Source organism: Silurus aristotelis, assembly GCF_946808225.1.
Source record: "Silurus aristotelis genome assembly, chromosome: 10".
Taxonomy (NCBI): Eukaryota; Metazoa; Chordata; class Actinopteri; order Siluriformes; family Siluridae; genus Silurus; species Silurus aristotelis.
In genome coordinates, this window is record NC_139583.1 from 1,579,037 (window position 1) to 1,586,536 (window position 7,500).

Consider the following 7,500-nt stretch of genomic DNA (forward strand, 5'->3'; position numbering starts at 1 on the left):
TCCGCGACCATCCCCTCGATCCCCTCCGCCACCATCCCCTCGATCCCCTCCGCGACCATCCCCTCGATCCCCTCCGCCACCATCCCCTCCGCCACCATCCCCTCGATCCCCTCCGCCACCATCCCCTCCGCCACCATCCCCTCCGCCACCATCCCCTCCGCCACCATCCCCTCCGCGACCATCCCCTCGATCCCCTCCGCGACCATCCCCTCGATCCCCTCCGCGACCATCCCCTCGATCGCCTCCGCCACCATTCCCTTAATACCCTCCACAACCCCCTCCACACCATCCCCTCCACTATACCCTCTTTTCGACTCTCCTGCAAGATAACGAAAGATATGAGAAAGTTAATGAAGCTTAACCACAGTACAACGTCAGGTATTAATATAAACACTCAAAACTAATCCCAGCATTGGCTTTAAAAAGAAATGAGCATTTTATTTGGCTGATAAGAAGAGAAGGAGTCATGTCACGCCTTGGAATGTGATCTCGTACAGGTCTGACAGGATTACCAGCAGCTACAATAACAATAACACTAGTCCTGAGATCACGAATGTTTCCTGTTTAGATGTGGAGCTCTCAAAAGTGTCCAAAGATAAGCTATGAGTGGTCCAGAGTCGTAAAATTTAAATACACAAATAATTTAAGTGTTCAGTGATAAGTGACTTGACACATTTAGCCACGCCCACAAGACTCAAGGTAAAGCTTACAGTGAGCTGAGAAGCTGAAACACCAGAACAGAGATTTAACAGTGAGATGAAACTGAGACTGCTCTTACAGGTGTGATAAAAACTTTACATAGTGGATGATCCAACACACACACACACACACACACACACACACACACACACACACACACACACACACACACACACACACACACACACACACACACACACACACACACACACACACACACACACACACACACACACACACACACACACACACACACACACACACCCACCCACCCATAACCAGCAGAGGAAAAATCTCACAAATCTGCCTGGTGAGTTTGACAGGACAGGAAGTAATGAGAGAGAGAAATAAATGGAAAAACGCTCAAAAGGAGAATTTAGTGTCTCCTGGTGCAGCGAGGCCTCGTTTCTACATGTTCCTCAAGCCAAACCGTAAATAAAACAGCGGCTGGCGGCGTAATTAAACCCTGCTGCGTTTCTCTACACACTCGGCAAAACTCTCACAAATCTCCTGAAGGGTTCAGTTTAGAGCTCGGGACAGAAAAAGGAGAACTAGAAAGAACATGAGGTTTTCTAAACGTGCGTCCTCGAAGACCTACTCACGTTAGCACTGCAGTGGAGCTAGGAGGCTAACGCGGCTGGCTGTAAATCCTGAGTAAAGGTTAAACCAGTGATCAGGACATTACAGCAAGATCATTGCACCAATGAAGATTATAAAACAAAGAGACACTTTTATACAACCATCAACACCTGGCCCTGATCATCATAAAGAGAAACAAATCATGGACCGCAAAGAGAACCTTCACATTCAGAACCCTTAGCGAACCTCATCATGTGAGGTTCTTCCTCCTCCTCCTCCAGCAGAGCTATAGGTGACCTACCACCTGCTTCCAATCAGAGGGTTTCATCCTCATTCTTTGACCCAATGGTTCATAATATTGTCCTTGATAAACTAGAACATGTTGTTAGAGTTGAGCTCACAACTCTCACATCGCCTCCAGCTCTAAATGATCTAAGTTTGTAGATAGAAACAACATCTTGAAGGATTGGTGTTCTACAAGGTTTTGTTCACTGATCCTCTCATCTTCTCTCTACATGATGACACACGGCTAAACATCAGAACAAAGCAAGATCAGAGACACTGAGAATCCCTGGATGGTCCTTCTGTTTTCTCAAGTGCAGCTATAAAAGAACTTGGTAGAACCTATAGATAATATTGTTGGATAAAAACTAGCCTTCTTTCATCTCAAACATATTGATATATGGACAAATGTACTGGGACACCTCACTTTTCCAGCCATATGTGGTTCATCCCTAAAAAAAATTGAGTACCACAATTGTATTGGGGCACCGCACCAGATCATCCGTCTCCAGAACCCCCTGTCCACTACATCAGCCTCTTTCAAGCCAACTACCTGCATCCATAAACCTCCTCCTTGGTCTTCCTCTTTTCCTCCTTCCTGGTGGCTCCATCCTCAGCATTCTCCTACTGATATACCCCATGTCCCTCCTCTGCACATGTCCAAACCATCTCAAACACACCTCCCTCACCTTGTCTCCAAAACGTCCAACATGCGCTGTCCCTCTAATAAACCCGTTTCTAATCCTGTCCATCGTCATCACTCCCAATAAACATCTCAACATCTTCAGCTCTGCTATCTCCAGCTCCACCTCCTGTCTTTTACTAAATTCCACTGTCTCTAATCCATACAACATCTCAGTTCTCACCACAGTCCTATAAACTTTCCCTTTCACTCTCACAGATACTTTTCTATCACAAATCACTCCTGCTATCACTCTTCTCCACCCACTCCACCCTGCCTGCACTCTTTTCTTCACTTCTCTAACACACTCTCCATTACTTTGCACTGTTGACCCCAGGTACCTGAACTCCTCCACCTTCTCCACCTCTTCTCCCTGCAACCCGATCCTTGATGCAGTCCAACCTCCACCCTGAACCAGTCTGTCGTTCCTACTGCACACTTCACTGCTGTCACACTGTCCCCATACATGTCCTGCACCACCCTCACATACTTCTCTGACACACCAGACTTCCTCATACAACACCACAACTCCTCTCTCCACCCTGTCGTACACTTTCTCCACAAATACACAATGCAACTCCTTCTGACCTTCTCTACACTTCTCCATCAACATTCTCAAAGCAAATAATGTGTCTGTGGTGCTCCTCCTCGGCATGAAACCATACTGCTGCTCACAGATGGTCACCTCTTCTCTCAGCCTGGCTTCCACTGTTCTTTCCCATAACTTCATGGTGTGACTGATCAACTTTATTTTATTTATAGTTACTGCAGGTCTGCACATCTCCCTTATTCTTAAAGATCAGTACCAGCACACCCAGTCTTATTTTCCTTGTTCATTGGCTGCTCAAAATTCTCCCTCCATCTTCTCAACACACTCTCCTCCATAGTCCACACATTTCCATCTACATCCTTTATTGCTCTAACTTGCAGCACATGTCTACTTAGAGAAAACAGTGCAGGCTCTTTGTTAGTACCTAGAATAATTGAGTTTACAGAATGGGGCAGAGCTTTTCTCTTACAAAACTGATACAGAACACCCTTCCAATTAGTGTTCGGGACTCAGAGTCAGTCTAGTCTCAGTGTGTGTGTATGTGTGTGTGTGTTTATAGCATAATATGGAGGGTAGAACAGAGTCAGATGGGATCTGACCTACTTTTACATGGATCATGTTTCTCATCTAAAAGGAAAAATGGAGCTGAATATGAAGAGTTACAAGAAAACGGTAATCTGGAAGAAGGTCTGGATTCTGAAGTGCTATCATCTGCTAAACGTCTCCCATAGTGACCTGCATTTAGTAATAAACACTTTTTCCGTAACCGCATATCATACCTCAAATGTTATAGTATTTTCTCAAAAACCTGTTTCAGGTGACTTGTTGCTTCATTATATCTCGTTTACTCAAAGTTGAGAAGATCTCAACATACACTATGACCCTGAGATTAGTATGTGCTCATTTTTCAACATCCCATTCCATATTTAGTCTCCATTTCCTATAATAATGAGCTCCACTCGTCTGGGAAGATGTTCCACTAGATGTTGTGGAGATTTATTCAGCTATAAGTGTGTTAGTAAAGTAAGATACTGGTGTAGGTGAGAAGGTGAGGAGGTTCCTGGGGTGCAGTCAGTGTTCACATTCATCCCAAAGGTGTTCAATAGGGAATAGAGCTCTACAGCAGGAGATCTTCCACACATTGCCAACCAATGGAAAGCAGATCTTCAAGGAGCAGGCTATAGGTGCTGGGTCCTGCTCCAACAGAAGTGCGTGTTCTAGTTTAAGTGAATGGAAAATTTCACGCTTCATCTGAGGACTAAACTATCAGTTTATAGAAGAACAGCAGCATATAAATGCCTGAAAAAGTCACGTCCCGATATGTAGTTCACAAGTACCAAGAAATAACACATTTCACACAGAACCTCACACAATAACCTCCACAATAAGTCTCCACTGGACTTCTTCCTCCTACACCAGCTTGAGTTCCTCTACACTATAATCGGAGAAGTCAGGGTGTAGTGTATCCACTGTTAGGTTGTGTTATTCAGGTTGTACTGCTCCACCTCATGTGTGGTGTCTGAATGTGTACACAGACACTGCAGGTCTGCTCAGTGATGGAAGGAGATGCTGAAGATGAAGCTGATTCTGAAAATAAAACACTTCAAACTCCAGCTCAATACAAAAATGTGTGTGTGTGTGTGTGTGTGTGTGTGTGTGTGTGTGTGTGTGTGTGTGTGTGTGTCAGACGGGCGAGAGCAGGACAGGGATGAGTCCACACCTGGAAATCATACTGAAAGTGAGGATGTGACATTATTTTAAAAACTAAAACTGTTTATGACTCGCAGTCACGACAACTATACAACATTTACACAAACCATTTACAAACCGCCGTGTGTGTGTGTGTGTGTGTGTGTGTGTGTGAGTGTGTGAGAGAGAGAGAGAGAGAGAGAGAGAGAGAGAGGTCACGTGACTCTGGGTTTGGACAAAAATCAGCAGCAACCATCCAGCTGTAGCGACACACACACACACACACGCACACACACGCACACACACGCACACACAGGCTAAACAATAGACAAATACACTTCTGTAGCATGGACAAAAACCCAACAACCATAAAGCTGCAGTATCACACACAACTTATAGCACAGGACATACACAAAGCATTTCTCACATACTGAACAACACACACACACACACACACACACACTTGTGTAGCACAGGAAGGACAGACATACATACAATTGTGTATTTTAGGACACACACTTATGTAGCTCAGAACACACACACAATTATAGAGCATATGCACAATTATGTAGCACAGGACACACACACACACACACACACACACACACACACACACACACACACACACACACAATCTCAGTAATCAGAAGCTCCCTCCAGCTACGGAGTAAACACAGTGAACCCAAGGAGAAAAACCACACCCTGTTAAAGACCACACACACACACACACACACACACACACACACACACACACACACACACACTCTCTCTCTCTCTCTCTCTCTCTCTCTCTCTCTCTCTCTCTCTCTCTCTCTTACACTAATGGATGTGTGTGATTTTAAGAACAGAGAGAGAGAGAGAGAGAGAGAGAGAGAGAGAGAGAGAGAGAGAGAGAGAGAGAGATATGAAACCACGCCCCCCGCCTGAACCCGTCAGTCATATGAAATGAATCCCAGGCGGGCGCGAGCACAGAAACTTCAAACTGTAGAGAGAAAAATAACGGTCGCCACCCAAACGGCCTGCGTAGTGAACACACCTACACTGCGTACTACACCGTGGATTCCGCGCTGCTCTTACACCCTACAGAGGGCCCTTATCTAGGCAGTGAGGAAAGATTCGGGACACGGCCGCCAGCCCTTCATAATGAAGTTGAATGAAACACGGTATTACGATAAAAACATCATTAAATATCAGCGACCGAATCACATCACAGCATCCGGTCTTAACACGTATAAAGTGTGTTGTGTGAATGTTTTAGGAATTAAACTGAGATATAAAGTTAACGCTGACATGTGTGTGTGTGTGTGTGTGTGTGTGTGTGTGTCAGTCAGATAAACAGCACGGATATTAACCACCGATCCGCTCATTATTCCACATCTTTCCTTAAAACTTTATAATAAAGTAGAAAAAGAGTAAAAAAAAAAAAAAAAAAAAAAAAAAAAGACCGGACCGTGAGGGAGCTGGAGCTCGAGCTCCTCCCGCCCCATGCTAGCCTGCTAATCCGTCATCACTCTCCCCGTGGATTTAACGTCCTTTAATCCACACACACCTCTGTAAACTGTTATTAAAATCCGGGATAAAGTTATCTTTGCTCACCGTAATCTCGGAGCTCTTTTCCCCCAGCACCGCTTCTCTCCTCCTCCTGCTTCGGTTTCTTCCTGTTAGCTCCAACTCCAGCCAATTCAGTCCCTGCGCATGCGCACAAACCACACACAAGCGTACTGGTGACGAGCGCGTTCCTCTCCTCTAGCACGGGGCGGGGCCAAGGAGCTGAGAGTACATGTTGATTGACAGGCGGAATAACCAATAAAAAGACTTAAAATTACTCCTACGATCAGATGGCAAAGTTTATCATAATAATAATAATAATTATAATTATAATTATGATGATAATAATAATAATAATAATAGAAATAGTAATTATAATAATAATAATAATAGTAATAGTAATAGTAATAATAATGATATTAGTAATAATAATAATAATAATAATAATAGTAATAGTAATAATACTAATAATAATAATAATAAAAATGTATTTTATATATATATACACACACACTAATTAGGCATAACATTATGAGCACCAGTATTGTGTTGGTCCTCTTTTGCTGCTAAAACAGTTGTGACCCATCGAGCATTAACCTCCACATACATCATCTCTAGCAGAAGCATCGATATTCACCTCATCACATCACATCACTCCGGGGTTTCTCTCTTTCTGTACATTGTTTCTGTACATTACGGTTTTCCTGGGGATTTAAAATGCAGGCAAATTGTGTGTTTTTGTGCAAATTATACAAGAAATAAATCACAACATTATTAACAGTTAGATAGATAGATAGATAGATAGATAGATAGATAGATAGATAGATAGATAGATAGATAGATAGATAGATAGATAGATAGATAGATAGATAGATAGATAGATAGATAGATAGATAGATACATTCAGATAAAGATGTAAATATAAACACACACAGTAGCAGTGAACAGTTTGGACACGTCGTCTCTTTCAGTACTTTTTCTTTTGTTATTGTTTTTGACATTAATACTGAGCACATTACATGTTAAATAACTTAGAATATGTTTTATATTTTTAATTCTTCAGATGATCCACCTTTTGCTTTGATGAAACCTTGCACACACACTTTCTCTCGGTCAGTCTCATGAGGTCATGTTGAGTGCTTGTTGTCTGCTTTTCCTTCACTCTCTGGTTCAACTCATCCCAAACCATCTCACCTGGATTTAGATTGTGTGATTGTGGAAAATAGGGTCATCTGATGAACTTCTTTAACAAATAAAAAGTTCTTACATAAATGGATTTACCAGATGTGTTTAGGGTCACTGTCCTGTTGGAAAACAAACGATAGTTTACAATGTGACCATTTACAGTACGATATACAATATGGGTGTGATGGTCAGGGTGAAGCACATGGAATATGGGTGTGATGGTCAGGGTGAAGCACATGGAATATGGATGTGATGGTCAGGGTGAAGGACATGGAATATGGATGTG

General features: G+C 43.0%; 1 protein-coding gene across 5 annotated transcripts in view; it reads right to left on the reverse strand.

The window, feature by feature from the left end:
* The window catches only part of tmod2 (tropomodulin 2), a 25,737-nt gene extending 19,511 nt beyond the window's left edge, over nt 1-6,226 (reverse strand). For 3 of the 5 annotated variants that reach the window (XR_014535363.1, XR_014535364.1, XM_083552480.1), the window contains exon 1: nt 6,078-6,226. The gene's annotated coding sequence lies outside the window, so the exon portion shown is untranslated. The remainder of the gene's footprint in view (nt 1-6,077) is intronic. The other 2 variants (XR_014535365.1, XM_083552479.1) reach the window with 1 other exon arrangement.
* Between the last annotated feature and the right edge of the window lie 1,274 nt (nt 6,227-7,500).